The sequence below is a fragment of the Bos indicus x Bos taurus genome, unplaced genomic scaffold, assembly GCF_003369695.1.
Source record: "Bos indicus x Bos taurus breed Angus x Brahman F1 hybrid unplaced genomic scaffold, Bos_hybrid_MaternalHap_v2.0 tig00011704_arrow_arrow_obj, whole genome shotgun sequence".
Lineage (NCBI taxonomy): Eukaryota > Metazoa > Chordata > Mammalia > Artiodactyla > Bovidae > Bos > Bos indicus x Bos taurus.
Window position 1 is genome coordinate 28,616 of NW_020867897.1, and position 27,576 is coordinate 56,191.

Genomic DNA, 27,576 nt, shown 5'->3' on the forward strand with positions numbered 1-27,576 from the left:
CAAAGAGTCGGATACGACTGAGCGACTGAACTGAACTGTTCTCTAATAAAGTGTAATAATTAAAAGAGAGAGTAAATGAGCGAATCTATAACTGGATTTAATTATTGCCAGCTCTGAATCACACTCCAGCTTCGGGCCCCAAGACTCCATGTACAAAACCAAGCTGATGTTTGACTTCCGTGCTCGACCCGAGCCGGAGGGCAGCGCTCTGGTAGTCCAAAGTTTCTGCGCACTGGGACACTCAGGCCTGAGATGAGCTAAACATCACCCCCCCCCCCCCGCCCCCCGGTCCCTACACCAGCGCCAGGTCCAGCTCACCGGATGCCGTCCCCCCATCAGCCCATAGGCAGCCCATCCAGCACCTCCAGCCCTCCCCTGTCCACGTGCTCTAACCTCACAGCACCTAGGCCACGCCCACGCGCGCCTCTGGGTCTCCGATTGGACGGCTCGAAGTAGGTGTTGCCGGAAGGGGTGAGTCTGATTGGCCGGGCGGGGCCTACGGCGTTCGGCGAACATGGCGGAGCGCGCGAGGAAGCGGCCCTGTGGTTCGGTAGGTGGAGGGGTGTGCGAGCCCTGCGGCAGGGCACGGGGCTGGGGTTAAGAAATAGAGCCGCGTGGGGCCCCGTGGCGGGGCCGAGTCGCCCCTCCAGCTCCAGGCTCGTCGCTGCTCCGCGGCCGGAGTCCCCGAGCTTGTTGCCTGCTTGTGGCCTCAGTAACCCCTGTGCCGATGAGCAGCGGAGGTGGGAACCGGGGTTTGAGTCGGAGCCGGGACAGCGTTGGTAACTCATTACCTTACCGGAGTGAAAGTGAAGTCGCTCAGTCGTGTCCGACTCTTCGCGACCCCATGGACTGTAGACCACCAGGCTCCTCCGCCCATGAGATTTTCCAGGCAAGAGTACTGGATTGGGTTGCCGTTGCCTTATGGCCAATGGCAACCTTGCCGGAGTCCTTAGTGGCAACTCTGCCCGGGGTTCGGATTCGGAAGGCGGGACCCGGCTCCTTCCCGAGCCCTTTCATGGCGTATCTCTTCTGATAACCAGGGCGGCAGTGGGCAAGTCCTGTCCCCCTGAACCTCTTTCCTCTTCTCTCCAGTAGGAACTCATTTAACAATTTACTGAATGCTTACTATGTTCCAGCTATGGTCTCAGGCACTGGGGGTACATGTCCCTGCCCTCCTGACGCTCTCTCTTGGGCAGTATTGTGTGTGTGTGTGTGTGGGGGGGTGCCCCTCGTTTCCTCACTACCCTCATTTAAAGGGGCTTCCCTAGTGGCTCAGACAGTAAGGAATCTGCCTGCCAATGCAGGATCCCCTGGAGAAGGAAATGGCAGGAATTCTTGAAGGAAGAAAGGAAAGAAGGAAATACTCAGGTATTCTTGCCTGGAGAATCCCACAAACAGAGGAGCCTGGTGGGCTACAGTCCATGGGGCCGCAAAACAGTTGGACACGACTGAGCACTAACCAGCAACAGCTCATTTAAACAGAGGAGACAGCTGGGGAGCAGCAAGTGGGAACACCTCCCCCGCCCCAGCTCAGGTGTGACCATTCAGCCTCACTCCTGTATCTCCCCCAACTCCTTCTCCAGGGTGAACATGGCCAAAGAGTAGAGTGGCGGAAGTGGAAGCAACAGAGTAAGTCAGGGACTAGGGGGTGGAGGTGGGCCCTGGCGGGGGTGGGCCCATTGGAGAGCTAAGTGTCTGTGCTTACCTCCCCACTGCCCATCAGTGCACAGCTGAATCTTGGGGAAAAGCCACCAGGTTTGTCCCCTCTAGGTCTTACTAGTACCCAAAATGGGGACGAGGAGGCCAGAAGCCCTGGAAGCCTTCTCTGGCTGCTCTCTAGGCAGCATTGGAGTCCCCAGGCTGACCTACTGAGAGGACACCACCTCCTGGGCTGTTCCAAGTCTTTCCCACCTCCAAGTCACTCTTCCCTCCACCAATTGTCCTCTTATCCAGAAAAAGAGGAGAAAAAGAAGTGGAAGGATCTCAAGATGACAAAGAAACTGGAACGGCAGCGAGCGCAGGAGGAACAGGCAAAGCGCCAACAGGAGGAAGAGGCAGCTGCCCAGAGCGAGGATCGGGGTGAGCGAGCCGGGTCCTGGGCAGGGCAGAGAAGGGCGGAAGGGCCCTTAGGGGCCACTGGGCCCAGACATCTTGTCCTGATGGAGAAACTGAGGCTTGGAAAATGGGAGGGACCCAAAAAGCTGAGCCCTAACCTCCTACTTAGGTGGATTTCAGTTCTCTGGAGGGTAAGTGTCATATATCATAACTTCTAGACCTCATCATTGTAATGGCTGATTATACTTGTTTTTAAGCTCCTTTAGCCAGACTTTATTGTTTGAATATTTGCAACTGCTATTCTATACACAAATTTTAATTTCTTACAAAACTGTATATTCCATATTGCTAGGTCACTTCACTCTCCATTTTTATGCCACATTTCCATCCAGATCTATTTCCCCAAATCACAATCTGCCTGTTGGTGTGTTGTCTTATTTAGTTGCTGAGTTGTGTCTGACTCTTTGCGACCCCATGGCCTGTAGTCTACCAGGCTCCTCTGTCCATGGGATTCTCCAGACAAGAATACTGGAGTGGGTTGCCATTTCCTTCTCCAGGGGATCCAGGTTTTGAACCTGGGTCTCTTGCATTACAGGCAGATTCTTTACCACCTGAGCCATGAGGGAAGCCCCCAGCTGTTAACACCCACTTCTATCCAGGGAAAGAAGTATATAGATACAATTTTACAGAAGTGAGGCTGCTTAATCCATGCACTTCTGGACCTGGTTTTTCTAATCCCACATTGTGTCCTTCTGTACATCTGCATCTACCCTAACAAATTGTATCTTTCCTCCTTGGTCAGCCCCAGAATTCTGGAGTATTCAGTTCAGTTGCTCAGTCGTGTCCAACTCTTTGCAACCCCATCAACCGCAGCACGCCAGGCCTCCCTGTCCATCACCAACTCTTGGGGTCTACCCAAACCCATGTCCATCAAGTTGGTGGTGCCATCCAGCCATCTCATCCTGTGTCGTCCCCTTCTCCTCCTGCCCTCAATCTTTCCCAGCATTGTGCGGTAGTTTGAGCATTCTTTGGCATTGCCTTTCTTTGGGATTGGAAGGAATAATATAAGTCACTAATATTAAGTTTCCCTCCAGAAGATATACCAGTGACTTTTAGGGCATCATAGTATTGACTTGGTGTATCTCAATCTTATTATTCTCTGCCTGAGACACAGAAAATTGTGTTTCATTGTAGTTTGCACTTTGTCAGTTATGACAAGGTTCAGCATCTCTTCCAGTTTACATGCTGTTTTCTTTTTGTGTGTGAATTTATATCTTTTGCCCACTTTTTTTTTTCTATTGACATATTGGTCTTTTGTAACTGATTGATAAGAATTCTTTGCATATTAAGGCTCACACTGTATTAGAATGGTCTGATTACTCATTTGTCCCCCTCATTCTGTGTGCACACCTTAAGGGAAAGGAAGGTATCCTGTTCTCTGTGTGCCTGGTGGCTAGGCTAGGGCATAGTGCATAATGGGAGTTCAATAAATACTTGCTGAAGTAATAAATATGCCAGCAAATTTGGAAAACTCAGCAGTGGCCACAGGACTGGAAAAGGTCAGTTTTCATTCCAATCCCAAAGAAAGGCAATGCCAAAGAATGCTCAAACTACCGCACAATTGCACTCATCTCACACGCTAGTAAAGTAATGCTGAAAATTCTCCAAGCCAGGCTTCAGCAATATGTGAACCGTGAACTTCCTGATGTGCAAGCTGGTTTTAGAAAAGGCAGAGGAACCAGAGATGAAATTGCCAACATCCGCTGGATCACTGCAAAAGCAAGAGAGTTCCAGAAAAACATCTATTTCTGCTTTATTGACTATGCCAAAGCCTTTGACTGTGTGGATCACAATCAACTGTGGAAAATTCTGAAAGAGATAGGAATACCAGACCACCTGACCTGCCTCTTGAGAAATTTGTATGCAGGTCAGGAAGCAACAGTTAGAAATGGACATGAAACAACAGACTGGTTCCAAATAGGAAAAGGAGTACGTCAAGGCTGTATATTGTCACCCTGCTTATTTAACTTATATGCAGAGTACATCATGAGAAACGCTGGAGTGGAAGAAACACAAGCTGGAATCAAGATTGCCGGGAGAAATGTCAATAACCTCAGATATGCAGATGACACCACCCTTATGGCAGAAAGTGAAGAAGAACTCAAAAGCCTCTTGATGAAGGTGAAAGTGGAGAGTGAAAAAGTTGGCTTAAAGCTCAGCATTCAGAAAATGAAGATCATGGCATCCGGTCCCATCACTTCATGGCAAATAGATGGGGAAACAGTGGAAACAGTGTCAGACTTTATTTTTCTGGGCTCCAAAATCACTGCAGATGGTGACTGCAGCCATGAAATTAAAAGATGCTTACTCCTTGGAAGGAAAGTTATGACCAACCTAGATAGCATATTCAAAAGCAGAGACATTCCTTTGCTAACAAAGGTCCGTCTAGTCAAGGCTATGGTTTTTCTTGTGGTCATGTATGGATGTAAGAGTTGGACTGTGAAGAAGGCTGAGCGCCGAAGAATTGATGCTTTTGAACTGTGGTGTTGGAGAAGACTCTTGAGAGTCCCTTGGACTGCAAGGAGACCCAACCAGTCCATTCTGAAGGAGATCAGCCCTGGGATTTCTTTGGAGGGAATGATGCTAAAGCTGAAACTCCAGTACTTTGGCCACCTCATGCGAAGAGTTGACTCATTGGAAAAGACTCTAAGGCTGGGACGGATTGGGGGCAAGAGGAGAAGGGGACGACAGAGGATGAGATGGCTGGATGGCATCACTGACTCGATGCACATGAGTCTGAGTGAACTCCGGGAGTTGGTGACGGACAGGGAGGCCTGGCGTGCTGCGATTCATGGGGTGGCAAAGAGACACGACTGAGCGACTGATCTGATCTGATCTGAAGTAATAAAAGGTGTGTATCTAAGTTCCTGCACCAGTTGTTGATAGTAAAAAGATGAACAAAGAAGAGTCCTAGTTCTAACGGAGCTCACAGTCTGGTTGGAGAGATAACATTCATTCTCTCACTCAGTGAAAGTTTATTGAGCATCTTCCTCTGAGACACAGGCATAATGATGTCCCAGGCAGCTGCTAGGATGAGAAAAATGCCAGGATTATGCCCCAGGTGATCTGGTCCCCCTGGAATCTGGGCTGGTCGGTGCCCCTCCCTGCTCATCACTATCCCCATCCATAAAATGTAAGCAACTAGATCAAATTCTCTCCTTTCCCATTGAGCATCTCTCAGTCTGTGCTTCATCCATTCTTTCTGGAAATAGTGAGTCACTAGCCCAAGGGGCCGTGGTGTCACTGCTCAGCCTTCCCTTGCTCCACAGTGGCAGTGAGTACAGGCTTTGAAGTCTGTGTCCTGAGTTCAAATTCCAGCTCTGCTACCTGCTAGCTGTGGCCTTGGGTCTGTTACTTGGCCTCTTGATGGCACCTCTCTCATGGGATTCAAAGTGATGGGCCATGTAAAGTGCTGGGCAGGCAGCCTGGCACAGAGAAAGTGTGCAGTAAATAAAAGGCTATGGTCATTACCCTTAAGCTCGTCATCAGGGCTGTAGAGGAGTTATCCAGGGAAGTTATCTTGCTTTCTGGAAGATGAGAGATGAGGTACATGGGGAGTTGGAGGTGGGTGTGGCTTGGGAAAGGCTGCCCCAGAGCCTTCCTGGTGTCTCTGAATGAGGCAATGGTGAGAGCTCCCAGGTGTCTGTGAATGAGCCCCTGTAGAGATACCTAGGTCAGCCCAGTCAGTGCAAGAACCCTGGTCTGGGAGGCCAGCAGTCGCACCTCGGGGTGGGCCTGGACCAGCACACTCCCCACCGACGGTCTCGTCTATGAAGTGAGGCCACACTCCCCTCTGAGACACAAAGTTGTCCTCTGTCCTAATGTATCGTATGGCTTAATGTCTAGGGCCAGCTAGCCAGAAGTCTAGACAGGACTGGCTCTGCGTGTCCCCTTTTGGTGGCCTCAGGGACAACAAGCACCCATTTCCCCACAGGGCAGTGGCTTGCAGGGATTCCCAGGTGGCTCAGTGGTCAAGAATCCGCCTACCAGTGCAGGAGATGCAAGAGACCTGGGTTCCATCCCTGGGTCGGGAAGATCCCCTGCAGGAGGAAATGGCAACCCACTCCAGTATTCTCACCGGGAAAATTCCATGGACAGAGGAGCCTTGCAGGCTTCAGTTCAGGGGTTGCAAAGAGCTGGACATGCAACATGCAAGCAGCATGGAACGCCTTGACACCTGGCAGTGTTGCTGGTGAGGGCAGCCCAAGTGGCCACCTGTGCCCTTCCCACCCTCGGCTCAGACGCCCAGTGGCTTTCCCTCCCCTTCAAGTTCCTGGAAACTGTCCCCATGACACCCACGGGCTCAAAGGAAAGAGACATGTGCAAGTACTCAAGGGCAAACACTCTTATTTGCACAAGTAGTCACAACCGCACACAGATTTACCCACGTTCAAGGTCACATTAAAACTTTCAAGGACCCTATTCACTTCTACTTCATGGGCCCCTTTCTCCATTAAAAAAAATATATATATATCAAAGGAGAATTCCCTGGTGGTCCAGTGGTTCAGACTTCATGCTCTCACTGCCAAGAGCCCTGGTTCAGTCCCTGGTCAGGGAACTAAGATCCCGCAAGCCACACAGCTTGGCCAAAAAAATATATATAGTTTATAACTATGTTGGTATAAAGAACAAATATCGTCCAGGCTAGATTCATTATTATATTACATTCCCTTGTGCATGCGTGCTAAGTCGCCTCAGTCGTGTCTGACTCTTTGCAACCCCATGGACTGTAGCCCCTCGGGGCTCCTCTGTCTGTGGGATTCTCCAGGCAAGAATACTGGAGTGGGTTGCCATGCCCTCCTCCAGGGGATCTTCCGACCCAGGGATTGAATGCATGTCTCATGTCTCCTGCATTGGCAGGCAGGCTCTTTAACACTAGCCCCACTTGTGTTCTTATTTTAAAATAAATTAAAATGAAAACATTTTCATAGGCCCTTCAAACTATCGCAGGCCCTCAGCACTAAGCCTCCTGAGATCTGATGAAGTCAGTCCCGCTGAAATGGGTCATATTGTACGAATTTCATGGGTATTCATAAAGTGCCCACTCTATTATTAACATTTGCCATTTACAGTCACCTTTTATGTGCCAGGCATTCAGTGAAGGGCTTTCCATGAAGTACCTTATTTTTATTTATTTTACAGACAGGGAAACTGACATTGAGAGAGGTAAAGTGACTTGCCCTGAGTCACACAGCCAAGGTGTGCATGACCCCAAAGCCTGTGTCCTAACCTTCTCCGCTGGTGTCTGCTTGGTGCCCAATCCCAGGTGGGCATCAAAGGTTTGGCAGGACAGACCTGCTCCACAAAGGGTGCAGTATGATACTCACTCCTGTGCCCACAGACTCACCCGGACACACACACCAGTCGCTGCCCTGGCAGTCCCCTGCAGTGGAAGCCGGATCCTGGTTTCCAGCCCCAGGTAGCATGAGTGGTTAAGCGTGTCCTCATCCTGCACAGGCTCTCCCCCACTCCACGGAGCCAGACGGCTCAGGCCACCCCCAGCCCCAAGGTACCACCTTTCCTGAGAGCTGGCAGTGAGAGTGAAGGGCCAAGACTGGCAGAGGAGAGGAAAGGGCCACACGCTGGGCTCTTAAACTGTGGGCATCCCGTGATTTGAACCCTCCCCTGACCTGCCGGAGCCCCATTTGAGTGTTTGTTGTTGTTCAGCCGCTCAGTTGTGTCCCACTCTTTGCAACCCCACGGACTGCAGCACACCAGGTCCCCTGTCCTTCAGTATCTCCCGAGTCTGCTCAAATTCACGTCCATCGAGTCGGTGATGCCATCCAACCATCTTGTCCTCTGTTGCCCCCTTCTCCTCCTGCCTTCAGTCTTTCCCAGCATCAGGGTCTTTTCTAACGAGTCAGTTCTTCGCATCAGGTGGCCAAAGGATTGGAGCTTCAGCGTCAGCATCAGTCCTTCCAGAGCATATTCAGGGTTGATTTCCTTTAGGATGGACTGGTTTTTATTGTTATGTTATCGTTGTTGCAAACTTCCTTGCCTTATTTCGTTTTGCTTTTAGATTTTATTTATTTTTGGCTGCACCAGGTCTTTGCTGCTGTACTCAGGCTTTCTCTAGCTGCAGCAACTGGGGGTTACTCACTGTGGTGTGAGGGCTTCTCACCGTGGTGGCGTCTCATTGCGGAGCACTGGCTTTAGGCACAGGCTTCAGTAGTTGTGGTACATGAGTTGTTTTACCCCGAGGCATGTGAAATCTTCCCAGATCAGGGATCGAACCCCTGTGCTCTGTATTGGCACCCAGATTCTTATCTGCTGGGCCACCCGGGAAGTTCCTTCCCTGCCTATTAAGGTTGGGGGGAGTTTGAGGGTAGCGCCTGCTTCGCAGGGCTGTTGAAAGGGTCTGATGACATCAGTATAGTCCTTACTGCAGCGCCTGGTGCTGAGTGAGCAAATCAGAACTGATCGCATTAGTGTTATTCCTACCTCTGTGATCCGGTGAGATGGTGGCAGGTGTGATGTGGGGCAGAGGAGGCGTAGCCACCTTAGGAGAAAGGCCAGAATTGATAGACATCAAGGGCTGTGGGCTACCACGTCAGAGAGAGGATCAGCCTACCAGGCACCCGCAGATTTTGAACCGAGTGGTCAGGAGGTGGTCGAGGAGGGGGGTTCCCCTGAGATTAAGTCCATCTGGGGAGTCAGCAGGGTTTCAGGCACAGGACGGGAGCAGGCACCCCTGCACTCGGCCCGTCTAAGGGGACCACCCATCCCCGTTCTCTCAGGATGGTGCTACTTTTAGCTCTGGAAGTCCGGTGTCCTGAGAAATCCCTCAATCCCTGTCAAGCGGGATGGTGGGTCCCCCCAGAACAGGCACGGCTGTGCCCTCCAAGGCCAGCACTGGGCTCACACCAGGCCCTGTGCCTCCCATCCTCTGCTGAGGGGACTTGAAGCAGGCGGGCACGTTCCCCCAGACACAGGGTGGAATGCCCCTCCTCAGATAATAATCGCACTGCCCTTTTTCGGTTCTTAGCCGCAGGGAGTAAATCGGAGGGTGAACTCTGACTGACTGCCCAGCCCCTGGATTCTCCCAGCTCGCCCCCACGGGCCTTTGCACCGCCTGGCATCCTTTCCCTTCCTCTGGGACTGGGCTTGAAGGCCGCGCCCTCCAAGGAGCCCGCCGGAACTCCTGCCCTCAGGGGCCATGCCCCCAGCGCCCTCTAGTGTCCGGTTGGGTTAGTCTCCTGGCCGTCTGTACCGAAGTACCACACAGCGGGTGGTTCTGAAGGCTGAAAGTCCAAAATCAAGGTGTTATTGGGGCCATGCTTTCTCTTAGCGTAGAGGAGGAGAATCTGGTCCATGCTTTTCTCTTAGCTTCTGTGCTGTCAGGAGTCCTCGGTGTTCCTTGGCTCGTAGACACATTAGTCTCTGCCTCACCCACTCCAGTGTTCTTGCCTGGAGACTCCCAGGGACAGCGGAGCCCGGTGGGCTGCCGTCTGTGGGGTCACACGGAGTCGGACACGACTGAAGCGACTTAGCAGCAGCAGCAGCAGCTGTCTTCACATGAACTTTCTCCCGTGTGTCTGTGTTCTTTTCTCTTCTTACAAGGAAACAAACTGTACTGGCAATGGTCCACGCTGATCCAGTGAGACCTCGTCTTCAATTTTTCGAATATTTACTTATTTACTATTATTACTATTTTTTGGAGAAAGGAATGGCAGCCCATTCCAGTATTCTTGCCTGGAGAATCCCATGGACAGAGGAGCCTGGTGGGCTACAGTCCGTGGGGTCACAAAGAGTCAGACGTGACTGAAGTGACTTAGCATGCATGCATTGCTATTTTTGTCTGGGCCAGTGTTAGTTGCAGCACGCGGGACCTTTAGTTGCCGCATGTGGGATCTAGTTGCCTCACCAGGGATCAAACCTGGGCCGCCTGCAGCCCAGAATCTTAGCCACTGGACCACCAGGGGAAGTCCATCGTCTTGAATGGGTCACACCTTCGAAGATCCTGTTTCCAAATAAGGCCACATTCACAGAGTGTTGTTTAGTCGCTCAGCCACGTCCAACTCTGCGACCCCATGGACCAACCCCAAGATCCCCAGCGGATCTTCCCGACCCAGGGATTGAACTTGCATCTCCAGCATGTCTTTTGCATTGCAGGCAGGTTCTTTACCCCCGAGCCACTGGGGAAATATTCACAGGTTATCAGAGGTTAGGACTTGGACATATGCTTTTGGAGGACACGATTCGAGCCATAACACACACCTTCGCATTGGTCAGGAAATACGTGCTGGATAGTAATGGAGACAGTGTTTGTGGGCATCTCTTGACAGGCCTGGTCTGCCGGGGTCCAGCCCTGGCTGATCCAGGGTATTCGAAGCGGGGACGGCGTCGGCGACCTATTTATTTAAATATTTTATCAAAGATATAAAGAGTAATAGGATGAGGATAGGTTAGTAGGAAAATTCAGTGGAGAAAAGAGGCTGAGTAGCTTGGTTTACGCGGAAGACCAATAAATCTTCAAAACAAGAAGCTTGCACCACTTACGTAGGCCGCAGGCGTCCTTCCGTTCTCCCGAAGGAGAGGAGACACTGAGGCCTCCCCGGTCAGATCTTAGAAGCCCAGGCATAATTAGTAAGCATGGTGGGTTCTGCGCTCCAGATGGAGACTCAGCCAGAGTGGGGGAGAGAGCGACATGGGGAGACCAGTATTTCGAGAAACTGATCCCAATTCTTTATTTTCCATGGTCTACTTTTATACACTGAGATGTCATGCAAAAGTCACGCAGGGTCAGCAGTCCTGACTTTTATCAAAGTCAGGTGCTTCATACAAATGTATACAGAGGTCTTAGGGGTGTTACATCATCTTCTGGCCAGGGGGGCCTGCTGACAATTTACGACCCTCTCTCCTTGTGACAGCGGTCAGTCAATCAGGACACTTATTTCTCCAGGGCTGATTATTCTTAAAACAGACACCACCCAAATAAAGTTACATTCCTATAGGGTGAGGGTATAGTGGGTTTTAGTTAAGGAAAGAATTTACTTAGCCTAAGGTCTAACGTGATTAGTATCAAAGGTTAATACTTATTTCTTCTATATACTCATTAACGTGTGTAAGGGCAGGGGATGTGGAGACTTAGCAACAAACATTGGCTCAACAAATGAAAAACCCTTCACCAATACAATTTCTAATCAGCCCATTATACTTATACTAATAGTTTTCTAACTTTTCTAAGGAACCTGTTTTTAGAAGGTTTAAAGCATCTCGTGCCTCTCACGGTTGGGAGGCTGTGAGCGATCACATGTGGCCGGACAAGCCTGTCAGGCAGGCCAGAGAACCTTCAGAGGAGTTTGTAGGTTAAAACACTCTTGTCACACCCAGGAGTTTTTATTAACTGGAGCTCTAAGTTAACTCCTTCTCTGAAAGAGGTGGTGGGGGACAGCCCCCCGTAAAGTCAGAGGTGTAGGGGAGAACACAAAGTAGTAAAGTAGGCAGGCTCTGGTTATGGGGGTAGATGCTCGAGGAGTTCCAGGGGGAGTCCTGAGGCTCAATCCCGCCTTTGCGTATGTCGAGCCTCCTTCCTCATGACCTTTGCCACGGGCGGAGTACCTCACTCTGGATCCCAACATCGGTCCACACTGTGGTCTCAGCGCTTTGCCAGGACCTGGTCAGAGAACATGCTCCAGAGAAGCTGATGACTGAGTGAGGACCAGAGGAGGAAGTGCCCCGCCTTGGGACAGATGACTAGTTTTCTGGGCTCTGAAATGCTTTGAAAGACCTTGGAGGAACAGGCTGGGTTGGGAGCGGAGTTTAGAAGGGACTAGGCTAGGGAGCGGCCTTTCTTTCTTTCCCTCTTTCGGCTGCACTGGATCTTAGCTGTGGCACACGGGAAAAGATCTGTGTGGCTTGTGGGATCTAGGTCCCTGAGCAGGGATCAAACCCAGGCCCCCTGCATTGGGAGCGGGGAGTCTTAGCCACTGGACCACCAGGAACGTCCAATAGGCCAGATTTATTTCTTCTAAGCAAGGGCCAATAACTCTCCACTTCCTAGAATCTCCTAGTGTGGGCAAGCCTGAGCCTTTGCATCCATGACCGGGTTATAAACTAGTCTCCTTTTATTTCTCCTCTATAGTAAAGTTAGAGGGTCGCACTGATAGTTATGAAATGTTGTGAACAGGTAGATTACATTGGACTTACAGTTTCCAGTCCTGTGTGCAAGGAGCTTGAAGTCATCACACTGTCCTTGTGAATAAAAAGCTGAGCCAAGGAAAAAATTAACAGCTTTTCTTAGATTCATCAGAGAAGTGAGGCTGCATTGCAAATTGCCGCCTCGGGTACGTATGTGCCATCTAAGGCTGCTTTCCCAAAGCAGCAGCAGATTGAGAAGCTGCGACAAAGACTGTCTGCCCTGCAAAGCCTAAAATATTTGCTCTGACCCAAGGCAGAAAAATGTTTGCTGGTGCTGATAAAAGATGAGGAGAGTTAACAGACAGGAATGGTGAGTGTGGCTGGGAGAGAGCAAGCAAGAGAAACGGTGGTAGGAACAACCTGGGCCCTCATCTCTGAGCTAATATGGCCTCGTAGTATATGGTCATAGGATACGGTAGAAACTTTGGGTTTTATTCTTACTATGAGGATTTTTAAAAGAAAGAAAGGAAAGTGAAGCCGCTCAGTCAGGTCTGACTCTTTGTGACCCCATGGACTGTTGCCTACAAGGTTCCTCCATCCATGGGATTCTCCAAGCAAGAATACTGGAGTGGGTTGCCATTTCCTTCTCCAGAAGATCTTCCTGACCCAGGGGTTGAACCCGGGTCTTCCACATTGTAGGCAAATGCTTTACCGTCTGAGCCACCGGGGAAGTCCAGGTCTAAGGGCTCTAGTTCCCTGACCAGGGATGGAACCCTGGTCCCCTGCATCGGGAGCGTGACGTCTTAGCCACTGGACCACCAGGGAAATCCCAATGTACAAGTTTCTGTATGGACATATTTTCGTTTTCATTTCTCTTGGGTATATACCTAGGAGCGAAATTGCTAGGTCATATGATAACTCTATGTTTAACATTTTGAGAAACTTCTAGGCTGTTTGCCACATCTGCTGCAGGGTTTTACATTCCCAGAAGCAATATACAAGGCTTCCAATTTCCCACCATCCTTGAAACACTTGTAATTATCTGTCTTGTTCTAGCCATTCTAGTGCGTGGGAAGTTGTGTCTTAGTGTACCATTTACCTAATGGCTAATGATCGTGAGGATCTTTTCATGTGCTTGCTAACAATTTATACCTCTTTGGAGAGATTCAGATTTATAATTTGCAAATACTTTCTCCTATGTGGGGTTTTTCATTTTCTTGATGGTATCTTTTGAGACACAAAAGTTTTTAATTTTGGTGAAGTCTAAATCCATTTTTTCTTTCATTGCTTGTGTTGTTATATATAAAAGCTGCTATATATGGTGTTATATATAAAAAAAAAAAACACACTTCTTCTAATGCAAGGTCAACGGAGAAGGCAATGGCACCCCACTCCAGTACTCTTGCCTGGAAAATCCCATGGACAGAGGAGCCTGGTAGGCTGCAGTCCATGAGGTCGCTAAGAGTCGGACACGACTGAGCGACTTCACTTTGACTTTTCACTTTCATGCACTGGAGAAGGAAATGGCAACCCACTCCAGTATTCTTGCCTGGAGAATCCCAGGGATGGGGGAGCCTGGTGGGCTGCCGTCTATGGGGTCGCACAGAGTCGGACATGACTGAAGCGACTTAGCAGCAGCAGCAGCAATGCAAGGTCAAAAACTTTACTCCTGTTTTCTTCAAGGAGTATTATAGTTTTAACCCTTTTATTGAGTTAATTTTTTTTATAAAGTAGGAGTCCAGTTTCATTCTTCTGCATGGGGATATCCAGATGTTTCAGCACCAATTTGTTGAAAAGATTGTTATGTCTTCACTGAATTTTCTTTTCTTTTTTTGCTCGGGGGTCACATAACTAGTTAGCATGCCAGAGTCTCCTTCATTATCAGAATTAACCAGACAAATCACTTTACCAACTAAGAACGGCCATGCACCACCACCCACAGAATCGAGAAAGAGCTATCAGTGTGCCAGTCCTGTCCCTCATTGAATTTTCTTGGCACCCTTGTCAAACAGCAATGGATCAAATAGCAGTTTACTTTTGGGCTCTCAATTCTACTCCCTTGATTTATATGTCTATCCTTATGCCATTACCACACTGTTTTTTGGTTCCCTTAGCTTTTTAGTAAGTTTTGAAATTGTGCAGTGTGTCCTTCAAAGATTTTCTTCTTTTTTAAGCATTCACTTTTTAATTTATGTTTGTTGAATCTTTTTTTTTTCTTAGCAGCACTGCAAGGCTGTGGGTTCTTAGTTCCCTGACCAGGGATGGAACCCGGGCCCTGGCAGTGAAAGCACTGAGTCCTAACCACTGGATCGCCAGGGAATTTCGGAATCTCTTTTAAGGCCTGATCAGCTTTAGATTTGGTTTTAGCACAGAAATAATCTACAGGTGGTATGTGTGTTTCCAGAGTCAGGACGTAATGTAGGCTTGGCTCTGCCTGTGATATTAGAAGCCATCCATAATCTTCATTTTTAATTAGATCATTTTTAATTAGAGGTGATTTACATTTTGAGGGCTTCCTGCATTGCGGGAGACCTGTGTTCAATTCCTGGGCTGGGAAGATCCCCTGGAGAAGGAAATGGCAACCCAATCCAGTATTCTTGCCTGGAGAATCCCATGGACAGAGGAGCCTGGTGGGCTGCAGTTTGTGGAATCGAAAGAGTTGGACACAACTTAGCACTATCTTTTTCTTTCTTTTTCTTAACATTTTGAAAGGGTTACTGTGGTTGCTGGGGCGGGGGGTGGTCCCAGGGTTTCAAGGACTGAAGGATAGTCATGCGACAAAACACTTGTTTCCATGCCTGGTACAGAGGGACCACTTGATAAATACCAGCCCTTATTGTTTTTGTTATTAGAGCTGATGGGCGGGGGGGGGGGGGGGGGCGGGCACCAAGTCCTGGGCCCAGAGCCATTTTTCTGGCCAGGGTGTTCTCCCTTCTCTGCCCTTGGAGGGGACCTCACCCCACGGCTCTGGGAGGCATGTTCAGGAACACGACGGCCATCTGTTTGCACCTGGTGGGGCCCCTCCGGGGAAAGAAGTCTGGAGCTTCGCTCACCCGGTGTTTGCACCAGACTGTAAGTGCTCTCGCCCGTTGAGCCCTGCTGCTCACATGACCTGGGGTCCTGGGATCTGGCTTGGCCCTGGCTTCAAAGCTGTGCATGAGCCTCCTCTTTCAGGAAGCCTTCTCTGACTGCAGTCTGGGTGTGGGCCCCTCCCTTGCCCCTGCTTCTGATCTAGCTTGTAGCTCTGCATCCTTGGTGCTGCAGCCTCCCCATTGGCCCCTAGCCCAGCCCAGTGTTTGGTACACAGTAGGTGCTTCATAAATGTTGGCTGAATAAATACATTATGCATAAACTCAAGAACAGGCACTGGTTCCTCCCTTATCCAAGCAATGTGTGATGTACGCAAAGGTCACTCCACTGAGCACCTCAGTTTCCCCCCTTTTTCATCTCCTCCCTGAACTCATTCAGCTCGATGCCTCTTTGTTCTCTCTCTGTGCCCCTGTACCCCTCTACTCCTTCACTCATCTCAGCCCTCCTCAAACTCCCTCACTCCAACCTCTACTCACCTCTCCACCACTGCCCCAACTCATCTTTACTGTATTTCCTTAACGTGATGCATACCCAATTCAAAAGCAAGTCCTTATATCATTGAACCCATAATGACATCAATATTAAGATACATTGTTATTTTATGGACTAGTAAGGGAGGAGGAAATTGCCTATTAAATTCATTCTATAGGTTCTAAGATACATCTGAAAATGCAGTGTGCAAAAACACACATTTCAGAATCAAATATGATATGATCTCTGTACAAAAAGACTTGGAAACATAGAAAAGCACACCCATGATTCAATCACCTACAATTCCACCACTCAGAGGGAACCTTTGTTAACATGTTACTACGTTTCCTTCTAAACTTTTTTTCCATTCACATATGACTATAAACAATGTATACATAGAAGCATACACAAGGGTATTTTTTTAAACATAAGCATATCATACATGCTATTTTGTCCCCTGTTTTATTGATGTCAGTACAGCACATTTATAAACATTCCGCTAAAATGTAATTTTCTCCCATATTTTTAATCATAAAAATAAAACATTTATTTTAGAAAATGTGAAAAAAAGAAAATTATTAAGGAAGAGAAGGAAAAGTATCTGTTTACTAACCAAAGATAATCACTGCCGTCTAACATTTTGGGGATCACACAATTTCCCTGGCAAAGATCATGCTATCGTTTTTACTATTTCCATACATGCTGAGTGCCAGGCCTGGCGAGAGGTATTAGGGCCTGGTGAAAGCACAGGGCCGCCAATGTTAGCAAAGTACCCACTAGGTGCCAGGCTCCACGCTGGGCTCTCTCTGAACCATTCACATCACCAGGACCCCCAGGCGATGGAAAAACCTGGCCGGTGTACAGACCGTCCCCACACCCTTCTCCAGGCCCAGGGCCAGGGGCTGGGAGCCCTGCTGTTGCTGTCGTCCTGCCCCAGAGCCCTGTGCAGCTCCTCTTCTGACCTTGGGCAAGGCCCCAAGTCTCTCTGAGCCTCAATGTCCTCATCTTTAGATGAGGATTATCCTGACCCCTCTGGTAAGCATGCTGTGAGGACTCGGACTGTGAAGAACAGTGAGGGTTGACCGTGAGCTACAGCTGGTGGCTTCACCACCTGCAGCCCCTCTGAGACTCCAACCCACAGGGACCAAGAGGCTCTGAGGGACCACGAAGCCCATGCCCCTATTACACTGATGGGGAGACTGAGGCCAGGAGGAGCTAACGCACTTGTGCAATATCACCCAGCCACGACAGACTGAGGGCCTGAGCCTGATGGTCCCCAGGCCAGGCCAGTCTCTGCACACCTGTGGGTGAGGGGGAAGCTGGCCTGGAAAGAACCCAGGGAAGAGGAGGGGTGGTCCCCTGAGCCCCTGAAAGACTGAGCAAGTGGCCCCTGTGCCCAAGTCCGAACATGGCCTCATCTCAAACAGGCCTGAGTCTGTCTGTCGTGTGACCTTGACCGCAGCTGTCTCCCCCTCCTCCCTGCATTTTCGCATCTGTAAAATAGGTCAAGTCGGGGGGTTCCGGGAAGTTCATGGAAGCGTTTAGAAAGAAGCCGCTGCCATCACTGTCACCGTACTCCGCTCTCCTGCTTCCTGCTGCTCCTCCTCCCCAGCCCCTCCAAATTTTAACCTGGGTCAAATTTTAACCTGATGGAATCCAGTCTATGTCCCAAGATGTGCGGAGTCCGGGCTGGCAGGTGGGCAACTCCAGGCTGGTGGCGCGGGGAGGAGCCCTGCTCTTCGCCTCCTCCCGGCGGGGCGGACACGGAGGCTGTGGTCACAGAGCAGTTGCCTCCCCAGAGCGAGCCCAGGCTGACTCTCCACTTGCTCTGTCTCCAGCTGACTCTCTGCTTGCTCTGTTGTCTCCAGCTCACCATGGCTAAACGGCTGCAGGCTCGAAGGCTGGACGGGATCGACCACAACCCATGGTGAGCCAGGCAGGACTGGGTAGGATGGTGGTGGGGGTCCCCTGGCTCGAGGATAGCAGGGCTGGCGGTCCCCGGGTTGGCCGGGACTCAGTGGTACCTAAGACGGCTGCATACTCGGACCGAGAGGTTTGCAGCCTCAGCCCTTGAGAGGTGAGGACCCCCAGCCACCGGCTCGGGTTTGGGTCTCAGCCTCACCCTGCTTGGCTGTGGCATTTGGGGCCAGTGACTCACCTGCCCTGAGCCTCCAGGTCCAGCTAGGAAATGGAGATGCTTCTGTCTCCCCTGAAGGGCCTTGGGAGGATGAGATGAAATACAGTGTGAGCCATGGCTACTACCCAGGCACCGGGCTGAGGGCTTTCCGGGGGCAGGGGGGTGTCTTTCATTTCACACTTAGTAGAGAACAAGATAAGCTAAAGAATATAAGAAGGTAAGACATGGGCGGCTTCTCACCGACACTTGCAGAGCTCAGCATCTTTTCTTTATTGACTCATTCTACATGTGAAAGGCGTACGTGCCCGCTGTCACTAGTGATGCGACGGATGCAATTGCAGGTGTGTAAGAAAGATTGAAGGACCTTCCTTCTTCCCCCTTCTCCAACCCCTGCTCCCAGCCCAGTCCCCCTTTGGCCAAGAGCACAGAGCCACCTCTGTACAGGTGGCTGTTGTTTTTGTCCAAAAGAGGACCATCTTTTTCTTTCACACTCTCCTCCTGTACCGCATTTTGTGTTTTGCAAACATCTTCCACCTCCATCTTCTCCTCTGATGCTCCCTGGTGTTTGGGATAGGGAAACCAGGCCCAAAGACCCTATGGTATCCGGCTGCCCTCCAGGTTGAGCCCCCAGGGTCCTGCTTCCCAGGCTGCCCCGTCTGTCCTCTCTGTGAGGCAGGTGGACAGGCCTGTGGCCCATTTTGCAGATAAGGTAAAGTCCAGCCCAGAGGGAGGAAATGACTGGCTGGGAGAGGCAGCTAGAGTCTTTCCTGACTCACAGAGCCAGCAGACTCTTGAGCCTGTCATACCCATTCTACAGAAGGGAGGACTGAGGCCAGGAGAAGCCAAGTCTCAGGCAGAGTCAGGGCAGAGCTGGCCAGGGAGGACTGCACAGAGCAGGGAAGCGTGCTAGGAGAGATGAGGGCCATGAGAGGCCCCCGGTTCCTGCGGACCCTCGGGTGGTGGCCTGAGGATCTGGCTCCGTTGTCCCAGCCACCATGGAACACCCACCATCTGACTTTGCATCTCAGCTCTGCTTTAGCCACCAGTGTGGCTCTGGGCAGGTCATGGGCCTCTCTGAGCCTCAGCAACTTCGTGTCTTCAGAGACCTTGTGAAGCTCTGGAGAGAAGAATGACCGATTGTAGACATATTTATTGTTAGGCAAATTCATTGGCACCACCCCTGACTCTTCTGCCCCTTGCCAACCTGGAGCCATGGTGCCAGCCTTTTTATCCAGCTTCTCAGCCTCTCTGCCAGCTTCCCTAAAGAGGTGGCCAGCAGGCAGGCCCAGAAGAAAGGTGGTAGGGGGCCAGAGGCGGCAGATGGCAGGGCTGGTGGGACTACAGTCTGTTCAGAGTAACTCTCCAGGGCCTGACTGTTGCTCCAGACAGAGGTGGACTCAAAAGCCAACTGGGAAAAGCTAATTGGGAGCCATCGGGCAAGTCCCCTGAATCCCACCTTCTCCATCCCCATTGCGACCGAGGAGTAGAGCTTGCCTCATAGACTAACAGAGGCGATATGAGCAAATGTTTCAAAGTGTGGCGTTGACAGACGCATGAATGGGTCATGAAATCCATTTAGGGGTGCTCAGCAAGTATTTATAAAGACCAGAGTAGGACAGAATGGGAAAGACTGCCGTGGATCCCACTGGAAGGAGAACGTGGAGTCCCTGTTTGTCTCTCCAGAGTCTGGGATGTAAAAGTGATTTCTTACTGTGGATGGTGATGGAAAGTTGCAGAGCCCCTGGGCTGAGACATGTGACCAGGATACGACCAGTTATGACCGTAAACAGATCAGGATGGGTGCTAACTATCCAGTTTTTCTAGAGCAAGCCCAACTGCCTTGCTCACCCTGCCCTGGAATGGAGCAGAAATCCAGGTTGGGGTGGAGGGTTCTGCTACCCACTCTCTGTTTGTTGCCCAGGGTGGAATTTGTCCAACTGGCCAGCGAGGAGGCTGATGTTGTAAATTTGGGCCAAGGCTTCCCAGACTTCTCACCCCCAGAGTTCGCCGTGGAAGCCTTTCAGCACGCCGTCAGCGGAGACTTCATGCTTAACCAGTACACGAAAGCATTTGTGAGTCTCCCAGCCCCTCTGGGGGCCTCAAGACATGGGTCTCTGCAGAGGTCCCAGGGGAGGAAGGGGCAGCTCTTTCTGGAGAGCAGGCCAATCTAGATGTTAGGGTTCACGGGGCAGAGCCCTTGAAATTCAGTCCGGCCACGGTTCAGTGTTCACTGACTGTCTCCTTTGTTACAGGCCCTGGGACAGTTCATGGCCTGGGGGAAAGACAGATTTAAAAGAAAACCAAACATGAGCTGGGAGATCAAGGTCTAGTGGGAAAAGCAGACCAAACAACAGAAGCAGAAATCAAAGGTAGTTGATATGCTGCGATGGAGGAGCTTAGGGTCCTTGGGAACACGAAGAAGGAATGAAACCTGAGAGATCAGGGAAGGCTTCCTGAAGGAGGTGACACATAAAGCTGATGAAAGATAGTTGATTTTTTTTTTTTTTGACTCTAAATCCAAAGTTTGTCTGTGAAGGACCACAGAGTAAATATTTGCCAGCCCTGGAGCAGGTTCTTAAACGTTGGTGTGCATCTCACAGCCTGGGGGAAGTGTCTTCCAATCCCACCGCCCAGAGTCTAGCACTGCCAACGGTGTGCTGTGTTGCTGAGTGTTCAGACTTTTGAACTTTTAACTTTAAAAATGTTTATATAAACACACACGTGCATCCACAAGTGAGATTTGTGTGGCTTTCCTTTTTGTTTTTTTATTGAAATATAAAGCTGACTCTGCATCATGTGGCCAAAGTATTGGAGCCTCAGCTTGATTTACAACATTGTCTTAATTTCTGGCGCTCAGCAAAGTGATTCAGTTATAATATACATATATCCCCGTTTTAAAATTTTCTTTTCCATTATAGTTTATCATAGCATATTGAATATAGTTCTCTGTGCTATACAGTAGAACCTTGTTTTTTGGGGTTTTTTGGGTTTTCTGGCTGTGCTGCTCAGTAAGTGGGATCTTAGTTCACCTACAGTGAAAGCAGTGTCCTAACCACTGGATCTTAAGGGAAGGCCAACGTTGTTTCTAGTATGAATCCATTTGTGTTAAAAAATCACAAATCTTTTTCTAGAAACATACAACCCACGAAAATTGAATCAAGAACAAACAGATAATTTGAACAGATCTATCACTACAAGTGAAATAGAGTCTGTAATTTAAAAACTCCCTACAAACGAAAGTCTGAGACCAGATGGCTTCACAGACTGATTCTGCCAAATATACAAAGAAGAACTTACATCGATCGTTCCCAAACTCTTCCAAAAATTGAAGAGGAAACACTCCCAAAGACTTTCTATGAAGCCATCATCATCCATCAGGATGACCAAAACTAGACAGCACCGAATCAGAAAATTACAGGGAAATATTTTGATGAATACAGATGCAACAATTTTCAACAAAATATTAGCATACCAAATCCAACAACATGTAAAAAGATTATACGCCACATCCCAAGTTCACAAGGATCAGCATAGGCAAATCAGTGTGATTCACCACATAAACAAAAGAAAAAAACAAAAACCACATGGCTATCCCAATAGATGTAAAAAAGCATTTGATGAAATTCAACATCCATTCATGATAAAAACGCTTACCCAAGTGGTAATAGAGGAAACATATCCCAACATAACAAAAGCTATCTACGACAAACCCACAGCCAATTTAATACTCAACACTGAAAAGCTGAAAGCCTTCCCACTAAAATCTGAAACAAGACAAGGATGCCCACTCACACCTCTTCTACTCAAGATAGTACTAGAAGTCCTAGCCACAACAATCAGATAAGAAAAAGAAACACAAGGTATCCAAATTGGAAGGAAAGAGACAAAACTGTCTCTCTATGCAGAGGATATGATACTATATATAGAAAACCCTAAAGACTCCACACAAAGCTACTAGAACTGATAAGCAAATTCAACATTATATATACAATGTTATGGAACTTGTTTATTTCACTACATACATGATAGGGGCAACTTTCCATGTCAAAATAGCCTCATTCTTTTTGATGACTGCATAGTATTCCACTGACTAGAGGTGCCATAATTTATTTACCCAGCCCTGCACTGATGGTCTGGTTTGGCTATCTCACTATCAAGCAATGCCACATTGAATATTTTGTGTGTACACACAGGTGAGCATTTATCTCAAATCACAAGAAGTAAAACCAGATAATCAAAGGGTGTAAGCATTTTAGCCTATGATGCTGCTGCTAAGTCACTTCAGTCGTGTCCGACTCTGTGCGACCCCATAGACGGCAGCCCACCAGGCTCTGCCGTCCCTGGGATTCTCCAGGCAAGAACACTGGAGTGGGTTGCCATTGCCTTCTCCATTGTGTGAAGTGAAAAGTGAAAGTGAAGTCGCTCAGTCTTGTCCGACTCGTAGCGACCCCATGGACTGCAGCCACCAGGCTCCTCCATCCATGGATTTTCCAGGCAAGAGTACTGGAGTGGGGTGCCATCGATGGACATCGTCAAATTGCCCTCCAGTAAGACTTACATTCCCATCAATAGTCTGGTCTCAGAGCTGGCAGGAAAGTTCATTCTGTTCCTACCAATATTGAACATCAGCAATTTTTCTTTCATGACTGCCCTTATTATTTCATTGGGCTATGTGTATTTGTTTTATTGCTTCACAAGAGCTCTTTCTGTTGCAATGTTTCCTCTTAGTTTTCTAACTTGCTCCTGGAATATTTTGATGTATAGAAATTTTTCATTTTCATGTGGTCAAATCTGGTTTGGTAAATCATTTAATTAAGTTCCAGACCTTAGGTTTCAGTCCCTTGGCTTACCCTGGAATGTGTTATAAGTGTCCTCCGCAAACAAGCATATAGATCCAATATTCCTCTCAAAGTGAGGGGTTTCCAAAGCTGCAGCATAAACTCCCAGTCCTGCACTTCAACTGCCATGACCTGGGGCAAGTCATTTCCTTTCCCGGGTCTCTTTTTCCACCTGTTAAATTATGGGAATCAAGTAATGTCTCTCTTGTAAGGCTGCCAAGAGGCTCAGATGGCACAAAAGTCCTTCTTAAAGAAAGTGAAAGTGGCCCAGTCGTATCTGATTCTTTGTGACCCACAGACTGTACAGTGATGGGGTTCTCCAGGCCAGAATACTGGAGTGGGTAGCCTTTCCCTTCTCCAGGGATCTTCCCAACCCAGGAATGAAGCCAGGTCTCCGCCATTGCAGGCGGATTCTTTACCAGCTGAGCCTCAAGGGAAGTCCCTTAAACTCTCTTAAACTTAAAGAGAGGTGTTTTAAAGCGTGGAGTTGTTGCTATTTATTGGACTGTCATCGTGAAGCATACACTCTGTCTGGTTCCCCATGAATCCCAGCCCTGGTGGTGTGCCCAGCACAGAGCAGGCTTCATGGCAAGGGGTGGTGGCAGAGATGAAAGGACCCACCCCACAGAAGGTGACTTGACTCCCAGTTGCTGCTGAAAGATGCTTAGAATTGGCAGAGGAGTGTCCTGAACGGGGGTGGCCCAGGCCGAAGCCAGGCGGCCTGACCGTGCTGTCCTGGCAGGGTTACCCACCCCTGACGGAAGATTCTGGCCAGTTTCTTTGGAAGTTGCTGGGACAGGAGATAGACCCACTGCAAGAACGTGCTGGTAACCGTGGGTGCCCACGGGGCCCTGTTCACAGCCTTCCAGGCCCTGGTGGATGAAGGAGATGAGGTGAATGGGCCCCGGGCCGGGTCGGGGTCGGGGCCCGGTGGAGCCAGCCCCAGCTCCTGCTTGTACTAGGTTATCATCGCGTTTTTCTGTTCTCAGCCCGCCCTTTTTGATGTTATGAGCCAGGACAGACGGGCAGGGGGGCCTGTCCCTGATGTGTCCCTGAGGCCGGTGAGGATGCTGGTTGGGGTGTGTGGGCAGAGGGGTCCAAGGAGTGTGCTGGGTTGAACCCGGGGGTGGAAAGAAGGAAGGAAGTGGAGGAGGCCAGTTTCTCGGGGTGGGGGGAGGGGTGGCCAGAGCCCCAGAGGAGAGCCGGTGGAGACAGATGCCTGGGGGGAGGAGCCGAATTCCTAGAGATGAAAGTCGGGAGTAAGTATTGCCACCCCCGCCCCCTCCTCTTGCAGAGCCCACCCAGAAGGGAGAACCGGATCCAGCAGCAACTGGCAGCTGGATCCCACGGAGCTGGCCAGCAAATTCACATCTCGCACTAAAGCTTCATCCTCAACACACCCAACAACCCCCTGGGAAAGGTACCTGAGAGACCTCCTCCCCGGCACCCCTCCAGATTGGCTTGCGTGCCTGTTCTGTTACTCGTGTGCTGCCACGGGGCCTCAGTTTTTTATCCGTCAAGCGGGAGAGCTAACTGTGGAGAGCTGAGGATCGAGGCTCCTGGGGTCCCAGGGCCTGGGCAGGGATCCCAGGGGCAGGTCAGCAGTAGGCTGGGCTGAAGCCTCTAAGCCCTACTTCCCCACAGACCTGGACCCGTGACTTCACCGCTCCACTTTTCTCATCCACTTAAAATGGGAACACGACAGAACCGATGTCAAGGAAGACCCAGTGTCCACCCGTGCTTCTCCTTTACTGTCACACCATTATCACACTCACAAAGCTTCTGACACCAGATATGTGGGGTTCTTTTTTCCCCTCACTAAGCAGCGTTCTGTGAGACCAGCTGGGTGTCCCACAAAATCCAATTCAATTTAATTCAGTCCTGACACTGTCTACCTGGAGATGGTGTCAGCTCCCACCGGTGAAGGGCTCAGTCTGACAAGGCTGCCCCCCGACCCCACTTCAGACGCCAATCACAAGTCAGTTTGTGCTTCCAACCTGTGGCTGTAAATCTGAGACGCCCACCTCCCCCCTTCAGGTTCAATTCATCTGAGTGGCTCACAGGACTCAGGGACACACCTACTAACAGTTATCAGTTTATTAAAGGTGATGATAAAGGATACAGATAAACAACCCGATGAAGAGACAAGTATGGCAAGGTCTGGGAGGTGCCTGAGAAACAGGTGCTTGCTTCTGTCCCTGTGGAGTTGGGGTGCGTCAGCATGAGCTCACCCACCTCTGCAAGCTCCCCAAACCCCATCCTATCGGGATTTTGATGGAGGCATCAATTATCAACTCCATTTCCAACCCCTCTCCCTTCTCTGAGGAAGTGGCAGGAAGTGGGATGTGGGAGGGGCTGAAAATTTCAGGCTCCCAATCAATCATTGCTTCGTGGTCTTTCTGGTGACCAGCCTCCATCCAGGAGCCCACTCAGAGTCACCTCACTAGAACAAAAATGCTCCTAGCGCTCTTATCTCTAGGAGTGTACAGGGTGGTTCCATTGCCTGTGTCAAGGTCAGGATCAAAGACCAAGCATTAGAGCAAAAGATGCTTCTAGTACTCTTGTGCATGCGTGCTCAGTCGCTTCAGTCGTGTCCAGCTCTTTGCGACCCCATGGACTGTAGACGACCAAACTCCTCTGTCCATGGGATTCTCCAGACAAGGATACTGGAGTGGGTTGCCATGCCCTCCTCCAGGGATCTTCCTGACCCAGGGATCGAACCCGCATCTCTTATGTCTCCTGCATTGGCAGGCGGGTTCTTTACCACTAGCACCACCGGGGAAACCCTCCAGGGCTTTTACCCCTTAGTAGTTTACACGGGTTTTAGGAGTTCTGTGCCAGAAACCGGGGCAGTGACCAACAGAGATATATTTCTGTTATCTCACAACTGACCTCACAGGTTCACTGTTGCAGGATAGTAGAGAGGGCAGAGAAGCCCTTGGCCCGGCTCTGGCCGGGCGCTCACATCGCTCTGAGCTGGCCTCTCTGGTGGGGGACGGTCCCTGCAGGTGTTCTCCAAGGAAGAGCTGGAGCTGGTGGCCAGCCTGTGCCAGCAGCATGACGTGGTGTGCATCTCGGACGAGGGTAGTGTACCAGTGGATGGTCTTCGATGGGTTCCAGCACATCAGCATCGGTGAGCCAAGCCGGCCAGGGCGCCCCCGTAACCCCGGACCTTTGCGGCAGGGCCTTGAGCCCAGTCCGGTGGCAGCGCAGGTCTGGTGATTAGGACCGAGGGGTCTGGACCCACACAGGTCAGGTGACCTGGGGCTGTGACTTCACTTCTCTCGGGACAGGGAACATAGTGGCACCTACCTCCCGAGGTTGTCATGAGGAGGGGCTCAAATATGTCTTGGAAATAGCTTTACACGGAGGGAGTCCGTGGCGCTGAGAGCCTGGGTGCCTGCTGGGACCCAGCCCCCACTCCGTGCCCAACCCCCGTCTCAGCAGCCGCTCTCTTTGATCTTGGGCAGCCAGCCTCCCTGGCATGTGGGAACGCACCCTGACTATCGGTAGCGCTGGCAAGACCTTCAGTGTCACAGGCTGGAAGGTGAGGCAACGAGAGTATGGGGGCCCCTCCCTCTACAATCGTTGGTGGGAGAGGCTGGCCTGGGAATCCGGAAAGGGTTTGGCTGGGCCCCGAGGGCCTCACCCTCTCCCTGTGTTCTTGGTCCAGGTGGGCTGGGTCCTGGGCCCCGACAGCCTCATGAAGCACCTGCGTACTGTGCACCAGAACTCCGTCTATCACTGTGCCACGCAGGGCCAGGTGAGGGGGCGTGGCCATGTGAGGGGCGGGGCGTATAGGGCGGGGCAAGAGGGGTTTGGGTCAGCTCCAGGGTCGGGTCCTACCTGACCCGTTCGCCGACCCCCCCACCCGCCCCCACGCCCTCCCCAGGCCGCAGTGGCTCAGAGCTTCGAGCGGGAGCAGCTGCACTTCGGCCGACCCAGCAGCTACTTGTGCAGCTCCCACAGTACATCCAGCGCTGCCGCGACCACATGATACAGAGCCTACAGTCCATGGGCTTCCGGCCTGTGACCCCCCAGGGCAGCTACTTCCTCATCACAGACATCTCGGACTTCAGTAAGTGGGCCCGGCTGGGCGGGGTGAAGCTGGGGCCCTGGAGGGCCCAGGACTCAGCACGTCTTCTTCCCCAGAAAACAAGATGCCTGACTTGCCGGAGCGGCAGATGAGCCGTACGACAGACGCTTCGTCAAGTGTGATGATCAAGAATAAGGTGGGGCTGGGCCTCTGCGGGCGCTCTGTGTTTGACAGGCTGTGCACTGCTAAGGGTGCCTGACCCTCGAGCTGATGGGCCAAAATCCAGCCCGGCCTCTCAGGGCAGATTCATTTCAAGGAAAGGAGAGCCTGTTTTTAATGTGCTCAATAGGCCTTGTGGGCTGGCAGGAATTCCTGCCCTCTCAGGGCCTCAGTCTTCCCATCTGTACAGTGAGTTGGCATTAAACTCTGAGGTCCATCCAGCTCAGTGCTGCGATTCTAAGACATTTCTCCTATGGCTCTGCCTGACCTGCCAGGTGATCTTCCTGCTCTCACCGCCTCCCTCTCTCCTCTGTACATAAGGAGGACTTGGCATGGTGCTTTGGGATGTTTTACCTCTGACCTTGACACAGCACTGGGAGGTGCTGCATTGAAGCTTATTCTCTTTCTCCTTCCTTATCGTGGAACCCCTCTGACCCCCTGAGGCCCCCCAGAGGCTGCCAGGTGTGGGATGGTTGAGATGGGCTTCCTCCTCCCCAGGGCTTGGTGGCCATTCCAATGTCCATCTTCTTCAGCCTGCCACACCAGAAGTTCTTTGACCACTATATCCGCTTCTGTTTTGTGAAGGTAAA

The 27,576-nt window shown here is 50.6% G+C and overlaps 1 pseudogene; it reads left to right on the forward strand.

The window, feature by feature from the left end:
* Nucleotides 1–353: 353 nt before the first annotated feature.
* Nucleotides 354–27,571, forward strand: LOC113889299 (annotated as a pseudogene).
* Nucleotides 27,572–27,576: the final 5 nt, after the last annotated feature.